The sequence below is a fragment of the Polistes fuscatus genome, unplaced genomic scaffold, assembly GCF_010416935.1.
Source record: "Polistes fuscatus isolate 324 unplaced genomic scaffold, CU_Pfus_HIC Scaffold5, whole genome shotgun sequence".
Taxonomy (NCBI): Eukaryota; Metazoa; Arthropoda; class Insecta; order Hymenoptera; family Vespidae; genus Polistes; species Polistes fuscatus.
Genome location: NW_025113129.1, coordinates 3,578,955 through 3,591,030, shown reverse-complemented (window position 1 = coordinate 3,591,030; position 12,076 = coordinate 3,578,955). Strand labels below are relative to the sequence as shown.

The window sequence follows — 12,076 nt, the reverse complement described above, 5'->3', positions numbered from 1 at the left end:
TCGTCCGATCGAGATGTCGATCCCCGTTCTCATAGAGTTCTCGAATGAAGCGGAGGACAAGGTTTCCTCGCAACTAGAACGGCGTTAGGTTCGATCAGCAAGAATACCGCTGAAAAGCACGCGCTCGAGATACGCAGTAGCCGTTGAGTAGTAGTAGTAGTAGTAGTAGTAGTAGTTGTAGTAGTAATAGTAGTAGTAGTAGTGGTGTGGTGGTGGTGATGGTGGTGGTAAAAGTGGCACTGTAGTGGTAGTGGTAGCATACTCTGGCACCTAGAGAGAAGAACGAGAGGGAAAAAGGAAGAGAAAGAGAGGGTGGGAAAGAGAGAGAGAGAGAGAGAAAGATAAAAGCAAGAGCGACGTGACGTCGACGACGCGGAGGGGTGCGCGGAAGAAGGGGTGTACGAGAGCGTGGATTCGACGTCGAGGCGAGGCTGTCCATCTCGTGGCACGTCGCGGTAGAATAGAGTCGTGGAGGAGGACGACGGGGGTAGCGGTGGTCGGGGGTGTTGGTGGAGGAGAAGGAGGAGGTGGTAAAACGGGGCCGCGGGTAGGGTGGTAGAGGAGGTGGGGTAGCTGTCGCTCGCCCGGGCAGCAGACGTCTTCTGACCCGGCCGGTGGCTCAACTCGACTCAACTAGACTCCGCTGGCAGGAGGTAGCAGTTGGAGGAAGGAAGAGAAGGGTACGTTCTACGGAGCGAGAGAGGGAAAGAGAGAGAGAGAAAGAGAAAGAGGAAACGATAGAGCGACTCGAAGGAGCGACCGAAAGAGAGAGAGAGAGAAAAAGCGGGAAGGAGGAGGTGGTGTAGGTGCATTGCTTTTCACAGGAGAAGGTGGAGGAAGTTGGGGTCGTAAGGGTGGCAGGCGTATCGATCCGGACGGAGCTTGGCTGACGGCTGACGAGGCCGTCACGCGAGACGAGTCGAGTCGAGACGAGACGGACGGACGGAGAAGCTCACCACCACTGCTACTACTACCACACAGAACCGAGAACCATCGTCACCCACACTTTCGCAATCATCCCTCGCATCAACGGTACTCTACTTACATTCTTCCTACTACTACTACTACTTCTGCTGCTGCTGCTGCTACTGCTACTACTACTACTACTATTACTACTACTATTACTACTACTAGTACTGTCCCCCACTACTACTACCGAGAAGAATGGTTGTAGTAGCGCCGGCACAGTTACGACGACCACCAGCAGCACCACCCCACGAACTACTAACTTCCATCCTCCTTCTCCAGGGAGAAAGGTGGATGGACAGGCGGGTGGCGGGAAGGTGGAGGGTGCTCGAGAGATACTGCTTACTTCCCCTTCGAGTACCACCGTTCTACGAAACAGTACCTAGATTGTACGTGCACGGCCGAATAGCCTGGCCACTCTAGCGCGATACCGCGTGTAGCATAACCGTAGAATACGCGCGCATCTCTATGTTAACCTAACGTAAGCATGTGCCCATGAGTCTCTATGTATATATTTACTACTTTACGTGTGCACCCTATCGTATCGCTTCTCAGAGGAGGACAAGGAAGAGCAGGATGTTACGAATGCGTGTGCGTTTACGGCTTTTGGCCACGTCTTCTCTTTCGTTAGAGCTGTTTCCGGAAATAGAGGGTGGGAAGGTGGATTTCGTTGGATTTTTCCTTGCTTCCGAATTACCACTGGAAATTGTTACTCTATATCTTTCTCTTTCTATCTCTCTTTCTCTCTATCTTTTTCCGTCTCTGTCTCTTCTTTTCATTCCATGCTGTATTTTCAACTTTTGACATTATAGTAGCAAAAAATTGTACAGTAACTCTTAACGCTCTACTCGCCAACATAATTTCAAAGCGAGGGAGAATTTTCTTTCGTGTCAAGATTGTAATTATTAAATACAAACAAGTACCCACACGTGTGTTATATATGTATTTAATCTGATTGTATATACTTACTTTTACCTATATCCATAGTTCTCAAGATGACTGATTAACGACGTACAGATATGTGAAAGCAGTTGGAAAAATCGAGATCGTTGTGCTCGGACTTAACTCGTGTCTCGACTTACGTCAGAATATGAAAGGTCCGTTCTAACGGCAAATCAATAGATCACTGCTACAAACTAACGCTAGATGTATGTACTTACTTAAATACGTCATGCGAAAATTATGCGTCCGTATATTTCATTATACTCGCAAACGCAACCTGCCCTAATATTATTTTTCTCTTTCTACCGTCATCGTTTATGGCACCGCAAAGGTAAAATGAAAATCTACGAGACAGTGTAAATAACGAACTAACCGATGAATTTGTTCTTAACCGTAAAAAAAAATGTACAAATTTTAAGGACAACGTCGACATGCATATATTATTAAAAACATACTTAAAACTATAGCATTGTGTCAATACGTTCTACGAATAATTATTTTATTAATTATCCCACATTCCCTCCTATTCAAACTAACCCCAAATACGAATATACATATATTTTTATTTATCGATACAAATTAATCAAAGATACCCATCATTCTAACCATTTACTCTGACATTTTATTTCTAAAAAACAAAAACCTTTTTAAATACTTATATCGAAGATACCCGGAGACGATACGTACCGAGAGTGCGTCCACCCTCGTTTGCGAAGTTGGAGAATAGCGTGGATGGAAGGTTACTCTGATTCCCACTACTCGTTCGTCACCCCCCGTCATGCTTTTTCCATCTCCTTAGCAAGCTCATGAGCGCGTTACGAGCTCCCTCCCTCCCTCTCACTCTTTCTCTCATTTCCTCAAGCATTTCAGCTCTGTTTTTCTCTCTCTGTCGTCCGCCGTTGTGATTTAGCTATCTGCTCGAAGGAGCATTGAATTATGGAAGGTCGGAGGGTTGCTGGTGCTGGTGCTGGTGCTGGTGCTACTGGCGGTTCCACCTCCTCCCTACGATCACCCAACCTACTTTCCCTTCCCCTTGAAACCATGAGTACTCGCCGCCCGTGGATCTTGTCGCAAAGGCAAAAGGCTCTCGCCGCGTGCAAAGGCCAAACACCGAAAGTCACTTAAGCGTGCCGGCACGTTCTACGTTCTGAGGACTCGCACCGAAACCCGCCACCACCGATTCCGCTTCGTTTTCTACCCAAAGACTTCTTCTTCTTCTTCTTCTTCTCGTCTGCCTTATTCTTATTCGCCATAGCTATGTGTCGACTGCATTCTTTCCTACCGTAGCCTTTGACGATCAACGTTTTCTATCTTGGACAAGTACAGTCCCGTATAAATTTTTTTACATCTTGCTTTTTCTTTTTTTTTCTTGCTAGGATGGGTAAAAAAGTCCCAATTCGTATCGAGAATTTTTTATAAACAATATGCACATATTGTACACGATATTATTACAAAATTGGTTAGGAAGATATCTTGGAAAATTGTATTTAAACTAAAATTTATTGCATTATTCATACGTATATATATAAATGCCTACGTATTACAAATGGACTAACGTAAATAATTGAATGTATTATTTTTTGTTTTATTTATTATTTATTTGTAAATAAATTCATAAATATTTTTGTGCTCTTTCGATAGGATCAAATTTACCTCAATATTCTCTAAATTTTAGCATTTAATATCGAAATGAAATGTATTTGTATTTCCATTACATTTTCGATTCATTTCATTTGGCGAAAATTTCCATTGAAAAAAATATGTAAATAAATCAATGAAAAAAGAAAAAAAAGCACAAAATAAATAAATAAAACAAAAATTAGTATAAAATTCTTTTTTAAAACGGACTGCATCTACAATAAACTATCTGTCTAGAAACGTGAAAAGAAACTTTTTCAAATAGTAACATATCTACGTAATGATTTTATAATAAAAATTTTCCCAAGAAGAAAATAAAAGATGCAAGAAACTAATCAATGCCAGCTTATGTAAGCATCGATCCATCAAAGTCGCGGAGTCTTGGAACATCGACGATACCCGATCATTTCTAAATGATACTACGTGAGAGATTCAGGAATTATGTGCATGATCTTTCCAGAATATCAGAAAAAGAGAGAAAGATAAAGAGAGAAAGGGAGTGACGCCTTTGTAATAATAATTTATAGCCCATTAAAAGACTTGAGAAGAGACGTAGGTGTTAATCTATCGTTTCTCCAACGTCTAAGATTTTCTAAGGAAGCTAGCTAGCTAGCTTTCCTCCTGGCTAAGCATAAGAGGGGATTTACTTCGAGTCGATTTATCGTCGAAACAATATTATAGACTTCTATGGAAACGACTATACGGATTCTCATTGGAGAATGTTTTCTCAGTAATGTATACCCATCCGACACGACGTTACTCGCATACTGCAAAAGTGAAAAAGAGATGGAAAGAAAGCTAGAAAGAAAAAGAGAGAGAGAGAAAAAGAGAGACGAATCTCTTGGTAAACATAAAACAACGACACGGTGGGGACGCTTCTACGGATATGCGCTTTGATGTGCTGCCATCAGCAGCAGTGAACATCTTCAACGGCTCCCTTATGGCAACCATCGGGCATCTGTCATACAACCGTCTTTTCCTACGGTTAATTTATTAGGACTGCTTAGAATAAAAGAAAAAGAGAGAAAGAGATAGTAGAAAAATAAAGAAAAGAAAATTTGCCAAGATACGTTATATTCGGTTTTTTTTTTTTCTATGCACGATCTAAATCGAGGGTTCAAATCTTTACACTCCATCGTTTCCAACTTGATTCTGTAATAAAATAAAAAAATAAAAAAAAGTTAATAATCTAATTGCATTATAAGATACAATCAAATATAAACTCTTATCAGAAATGTCTTTTTCTTTTTTTTGTAATTATATTTAAATAGAAAAATTCCAACAATAAAAAAGTACTTCGTATTTCAGCATTTTGTATATAAAATCGATCACAAAAATATTCGAGCACCGATAACGATTAACGTTCTGTATTTTAATTAAATATGCAAATGACTGAAAGAAATAATATTTATGCTATGATGGAGTATAGTTTTTAAAAAACAAAAATACAAAAAATAGTTATTTATTATATATGATTGTTTTCTGTAAAATACCGTTATGGTTCAAATCCCAGCTAGCTATTGTTAAAAACTAATTTAAGATTGTAGGAAAAAAATATCACGTAATCAATTAAACAACCATCATAGGAATAGTCAAAAATTTATCGAGAATAAAAACGATTAAACTAATGATAATAATTGTAACCGAAAATTTGAAAAAGTATATTTAAGTATCTTCGGTAAAAATAGTATTAAAGTTAAAAAGTATGATTGACTTACATTAGATGTATTTATTCTTTATATCCAATGCTGCATATCCATATCCATGTATGCACGTATCCATGTATGCACGTATCCAGGTATGCACGTATCCAGGTATGCACGTATCCATATATGTTTGTATCACTTTAGAACACTACGCACACTCGTGCACATATGCACATCACTTGCATATCACTTGCACACACAAAAAATGCACACGCGTATACGCGAGACGAAATTTACTCGACACGTATCTAATATCGATGTTTATCCTTCCGACGCTTGAAGAAGACTGACTGTTATAGGTATAAAAACAAATCTCGTTATTCGACAGTTACCGAAAGTACGCGAAGGTTAACGTATTAACAAGCTCGATGACGCATTTCTAAACGCAACAAAAACGACGGAACAGTGAAATATAAATATCAGAGATAATAGAAGAGTGAGAGAGAAGAATATATAAACAAAACAAAATAGGAATACTCTTTATTCGCAGATGTTTAACAAAAAGCTAAATAATAACGAAGGAGGGGTTAAACTAATTTAAAAAAAAGTCTCTCGGCGTCGAACGTTGTGTTTATACACCCCTCCCCCACCTCTCTTATAACCGGTGCTTATATTCTAATATGATGTCATTTTTATTCTAACAATTTCTTCGTCGAGAAATTTCGTGTACTTTCGATAACTGTCGAATAACGAGAATTGTTTTTATACCTATAACAGTCAGTCTTCTTCAAGCGTCGGAAGGATAAACATGGATATTAGATACGTGTCGAGTAAATTTCGTCTCGCGTATACGCGTGTGCATTTTTTTTGTCTGCAAGTGATGTGCATATGTGCGCGAGTGTGTGTAGTGTTAAAAAGTGATACAAACATATATGGATACGTGCATACATGGATATGGATACAAGGACATTGGATATAAGAACAAAATACATCTAACGTATGTTAAATAATAATTTTTTACTTCAAAGCTATTTCTACTCTTTTACATGTGTTAACGTACTTAGATCACTATAACCACGCACGGTTTGCTTTTACTTTATCTCATAAGTTCGACACAAAGAAAATGTAGCTAGCATATGCGTTAAAAAAGGAAACATCATTTGCGTCATAATCGAAATATCAGCGTCGTTCTAATCTACGTCGCGTTCATTCGAATTGATTGATGCCTCGCATTTATAGACCCAACGGGACTTTAAAAAAAAGAAGAGAAATGTAAGAAACAACGAGATAAAGATAAGGAAAAAGAAAGAAAGAAGAAAAAAAGGTGTGACGGATGGGACGGTTAGGCGGAAAAAGATAAAGTTCACGTTATGTAACTTTGACTTAGGATCCATAAAGTTTAGGATTTATGAAATAAGTAGTCGTTTCGTAGTTTAGCGTCGTCAATCGATTGACCAACATTATAGATTTCTTTAAATTATTCTCGGTCATTACGTCTTTGGTAACATAAGAAGAACAAAGTTTTTTTTTTTTTGAACGACGATCGAAAAGTAAGCAACATCGATAGTAAATTCATTTATCTTACTTAGGCTTTAGCTACGAAGTCAAATGTTGTCGGTGGGTTTATCCCTAGCATCGTAGCAAAAGGTTCCAAAGCGAAAATCAGGAAGATCTTCTGGAGAATTCTCATTAATCTCTAGCCGTTGCCTTTGGCGTGTTTACTCGTAAAGTAATATCGCGTGTAAATCACGATTACCGGAAGTAACGGAAACCGATTAGAAAGCTGACTCGATTGCATAGAACGTTCGTAGTACGGAAATGTAACTATCGAATCGTTTCACGCATGGACGATCCTTTGATGCGCGAGATGACTTTTATCGTTGCTTTATTTGTTCTTCTAAAAGGGAGAAAGATATATAATATACAAGTTATCTTAACGTTTTCTTTTATCCGATTAACAAATTTATTTTCATGTTTTTTTTTTTTTTTGAATCTTTATTATTTTTATTTATATTCATATATTATATCCTACAAACGATCAATTTTGAATATGAACCTCAAACGTAAAAATTAATTGCAATCAAATTAAAATGATGAGTATCAACTTTGATCGTATTATTTTAATACGTAAAGCACTGTCTATAACAATGTAAAAAAAATTTAAAAAAAAAAGAATAATCGTCAAGATATAATATATGAATAATCGTCCATCCCACAGGTCGTCGTAATTGTACACTTTTCATCGTTTCCAATGAAAGATTTTGAAACTCGTGGAAAGGCATTAGATATAAATCACCGGTTTATTTCGAATCGAGTGAGAAGAGTGAGAAATTGATATTGGAATTAGCTGTACGCATTGCCGTGAACGAATAGGTATAACCTATCTATCTATCTATATAACCTAGCAAGCAACCCTTCTCGTTGGAAAAGTCAACGATACGAGTAGATCGTAATTTTCTATATGCATAGTGGGCACGAATAACGTTGCTGAAAGAGAGAGAGAGGGAAGATCGTTCCGACAACGGATATAAACTCGCGGGCGAGATGTCGATCTGTGCATAAATCAGATCATGGTAATAATTAAATAGCACGATAACCAAAGCCATACGAATAACGCACGGTCTATGTAGTATTACAGTACGTACACGATGATCGAGACTTTCATATTATTAGAAGCATTTTTTTAATGTAAGAAATTTTCGAAGGAATTACAATCAAACTTTCCTATCAGTTAAAAGATACGCGATATCATTTATGACCCGAATTCGTCTATCTTCTAACGCCTTAACTACTACATGAGATTGTAATTGCTTCGTAGATAAATTAATGCATAAATAATCTGACGAATAGGAACAATGTAATAACGTTGAAAAATTCTAACGGTAAAAGCGATAACATCATGATAGAATAGAAGCGAGTTTCCTGTCTAATACAGACTGTCCCAAAAGTCCTTTTTACTCGACCGAAAGGGCGGCTATACATTTCTATTTGTTATTTTAAGTGGCTGCATCCTAGGACCCATAATTTTAACGACACTCTCCAACATGGACAAACATTCGTATCTTGAAATGAAGAACAAAATATACAATTCGAATATTAATTTTATTTTAATAAATCAATAATATTTTGTTGCTTTTTTTTTTATTTTTTCCTATTGGAGAAAGAAAATCTTGGAATATACTGTAAATTGTATGGAATTCAAAATGAGAAGAGAGAAGTGCACAGCCTTTTTTATTTTTTTTTTAAAGAATCTACTTGGAAAGCGATGCAACCTCGGATAAATCGTTCCGTTCTTTGGCTCGTCACGAAAAGTTCTGCGAGCGACGAAGGTCGCGCCCCTTTTTCATCGCGTTGAAGGATTTATGACGGCAAGAAGGAGGCAGTTCTCGGGTCCTAAAAATGCGCTAGGCATTGTTTGAGGTGAAAGTTAGCCACGGGTCGTCCCTCCTTCTAACATCTGATTTTTTAACTTTGTTAAATCGCACTTCTTTTTTTTTTTTTTCGTTAAAAAGAATATTCACCCATTTCTATCCGATCTCTTATTCCTTCCAACGTTCATTTTTACAAAGAAACGTCGCTTTACTAGAAGATCGTCATAAAATTTAAATAACACGTTTTACAGGTAGGCGAAAGCCTACTCCCTTTTATCGCAGGTAAACGTTTAAGGAAAAATCACGTATCCTTTTCCTATTCGTAAAACTAGGTCTACCTATCTACAGGGAAGAAGGTACAAAAATTAGTACGAAAAGCATAATATTAGACCTTTATTTAATTTTGATGGATTTGATTTTTATGATTATATTATTTTACACGTTTTCTTATATACTTTTACAAAATAATCAAACGTTTTTGTGAATGTTTAAATAATAATTTTATTTTTTAAAGGAATCAACAATATCATTGATTTTGTACAAAATTCTCTATACATTTTTTCGTTGAATTTTTACATTGATTACTACCATAAAATTATTTTTATACTAATAAATAAATGAGATATTTAACGTATTTGTACAAACTTCTTTATGCAGCAGTAATGAAGAAAATTTAAATTCAACTTGCGTTATACGGTAGTCCAGTGTACTTATACGTGTCCCTCGAATATCTTCGTTTCATCATCGACGAAGAATCCTGGTAATATATTTTTTTTGTCACTTTAGAGATTATGCGTGCACAAATCACAGGTTAACATATATACTCCGTAACGTCGAATAAAAATAGATTCGTATCTACCGAATTTATGTCTTTCGCTTGTATCGTTCAGCTTTCGAAACTTTCTATATCCGTCCGTGTTTGACTTCGAGAACGACGTGAATTCTTTCCACAAGTTTTCCCCCGTTCCCTCAACTCCTATGATCAATTTATTATTAACAATAAACAATAATAAATAATTGCAATCAATAATGACGACAAATATTTCTATTTATTTATAAATATTCTATAATAAACCGACTTATCATTTAAAACGGGTTTGATAGATAGACTAGCTGCTAATATGACTCGTAATGATTAGATAAATTCAAGTGGACACCATTAAGATTAACTTTTCGCAAAGTTTTCGACGACAATATGGTAATTTAACGGTTTCTTAAACTATTTCATTAAACGTTTGAAAATATATTATGTTCCTCGAGAAAGAGTCAATGTTCTTATAAATTATTTATGAAATCACAGTTACGGAAATTAAATAAGTATTAAATTAATAAAATGTAAATTAAAATCACACGCAAATATTTAAATTCTCGGGTTTATATGATAGAAAATATTGAAAGTGTATTAAAAAGAAATTATATAGAATGTATTTAAAAGAAAAAAATAATGATTAACAAGATGATCCAGGATTCTATCGTCGAAATAGATGAATACGAAAAATTTCGTCACAAACAACGTGGACTATGAAGAAGATCAAAGAAAGAATGGAATTTCGTTGAAAACTCGACGGCTACCTCATGAAAAGTTCACGAATCGAAGAAGTAAATGTAATTTGAACGATGGCTGTTTTTAGATACCTCAAATTTAATTATTAATCCGACGAAGAGAACACTTTTTTTTTGGCACGGTTTGAGGCCAGCTGTATTCGAAAATCGATTTGTCCTCTTCTGGAATGAACGACCAGACAACGATTTAAATATAATCGAACGAACGAACGAACGAACGAACGAGAGAACGAACCGGGTCTCATAGTCTCGTTATTCATAAATTCTATTTCTTTTTATATTTTACCTAAACTAAAGATGTTAAATCCCGTGGAATTTCAGAATGTCATCAAATCGATCATTTCCGTTGAATTATCATCCTCTACAGTGAATATCTTGTGTCATGAATTCAACGAATGAATCTACTTAACTTTACTTAGTTACTTACTTGAAGCTTTTCTCTTGTACCCTCTCAACGTTCCTTTCGTCGAGTCAAGAACGTCTGTGATTTTCTCTCTCTCACTTTCACTCTTTCTCTCTTTCTCTTTCTCTCATTTTGTCCGTCTCTGTTCGTCTTTCGTTCGTTGAGCCGAAAATATCCGGCAGCAAAGAGAGCGTCGAACAAGCCGAGCCAACCCGAACCAAACCGAGTCCAAGTTGAACGAAATTAAGAGAGAATACGCGTGCGCAGTCTACAACTCCTCTACGTCGTACTTTATGAATGAAATAAACGCGTCGAGAGCCGCGAAAAGACGAGAGACCACGATTCTCGATCTAAACATAAGTAAACGATTCGATTTGCTCATTTTCTTTCATCCATCTTTTATAAATTTACTCGGTTTTTCTGTTAACAACAAAATAATCCCACACTGATGCTGTAAATGAGAAAATATTTTTCTATACATTTGAAAGGGTATAAAACTGCAACAAGGGATGACACACACGGTGCTCGGTTAATATATTTTAGATTTAACATTAATTAAATATCACGAATGGTCCAATGATTGGGTTTTCATTTAAAAACCTGTTTGATTTTTATCGAATTTGTTTATTTCGCCAATAATTTAGTAATTACATTGTATATTTCGATTAGAACAGTCGATATGAACAGTGTAAGCCGTGATTTTTGCTTAATTCTAAAACCGAGTAAGTATTCGCGTTAAAGCGTTTTAAGACGACGAGGAGATGCGAAGATGCATCTACGCTGCACCTGTTGCGCAGGATTCGAATTTTGCGGTGGATGCCGTAAATCCGTCTCCAAGCACGCGATTAATGCACCTTTCCCAAGCATACCGATGTATGACGCGTTTTATTAGCGGCCTGTAGTGACGTCGATCGTACCGTGTTCACAATTTTTCACCAAATTCCACTATCCGATGACACCTATCGTACACGAGGGATAAAACGCGTTTTTAACACGCTGCTAATCGATCGTTCGATATTTGTAAATGTCCCTCAACGTTCTAGGTATTCCGATAAATAACAGTCAAAGATCATTGCATTATTGCTATGCATTTTATTCGCAACAATTAACATCTATGTACAGAAAATAAATGAAAAATCAAAAAGATTAAGCAACCCAGTGCTTTCGGGGAAATAAATGTATAAACAATTATTTATGATATTTATTAATATAATAAACTATTATACATAGAGCTATTAAAACGAAATTTCACGATTATGAGAATACATGGGATATCGATAATTCATTGATCTTACATTTCGAAACAAATTCACCATTATTTTTTCTATTTACCAGTCTGATTGCTAATAAATAATAATCAAGTAATATGAATTAACTTATGTAAAGTTTTATCTATTTTCACGCATTATCGAGCATGCGCATTTCAAAGAGATAATATCAACGTCCTGTATAGCCTAATAACCTTTACTTGTCTTTTAATTCCTCACTTTAATATCAGACTTTATCCAACATTTTGTGTAATTAATAACAAGATATTTAAATGTATA

General features: G+C 36.3%; 2 protein-coding genes across 4 annotated transcripts in view; one reads left to right on the top strand and one right to left on the bottom strand.

Moving 5' to 3' along the window:
* The window catches only part of LOC122522656 (protein tiptop), a 130,916-nt gene that overhangs the window by 114,404 nt on the left and 4,436 nt on the right, over positions 1-12,076 (bottom strand). The window lies entirely within an intron of this gene.
* Positions 544-12,076, top strand: part of LOC122522657 (zinc finger protein 473) — a 49,615-nt gene continuing 38,082 nt past the window's right edge. Inside the window, exons 1-2 of the mRNA XM_043643915.1 lie at positions 544-680; positions 825-1,447. The gene's annotated coding sequence lies outside the window, so the exon portion shown is untranslated. The remainder of the gene's footprint in view (positions 681-824; positions 1,448-12,076) is intronic.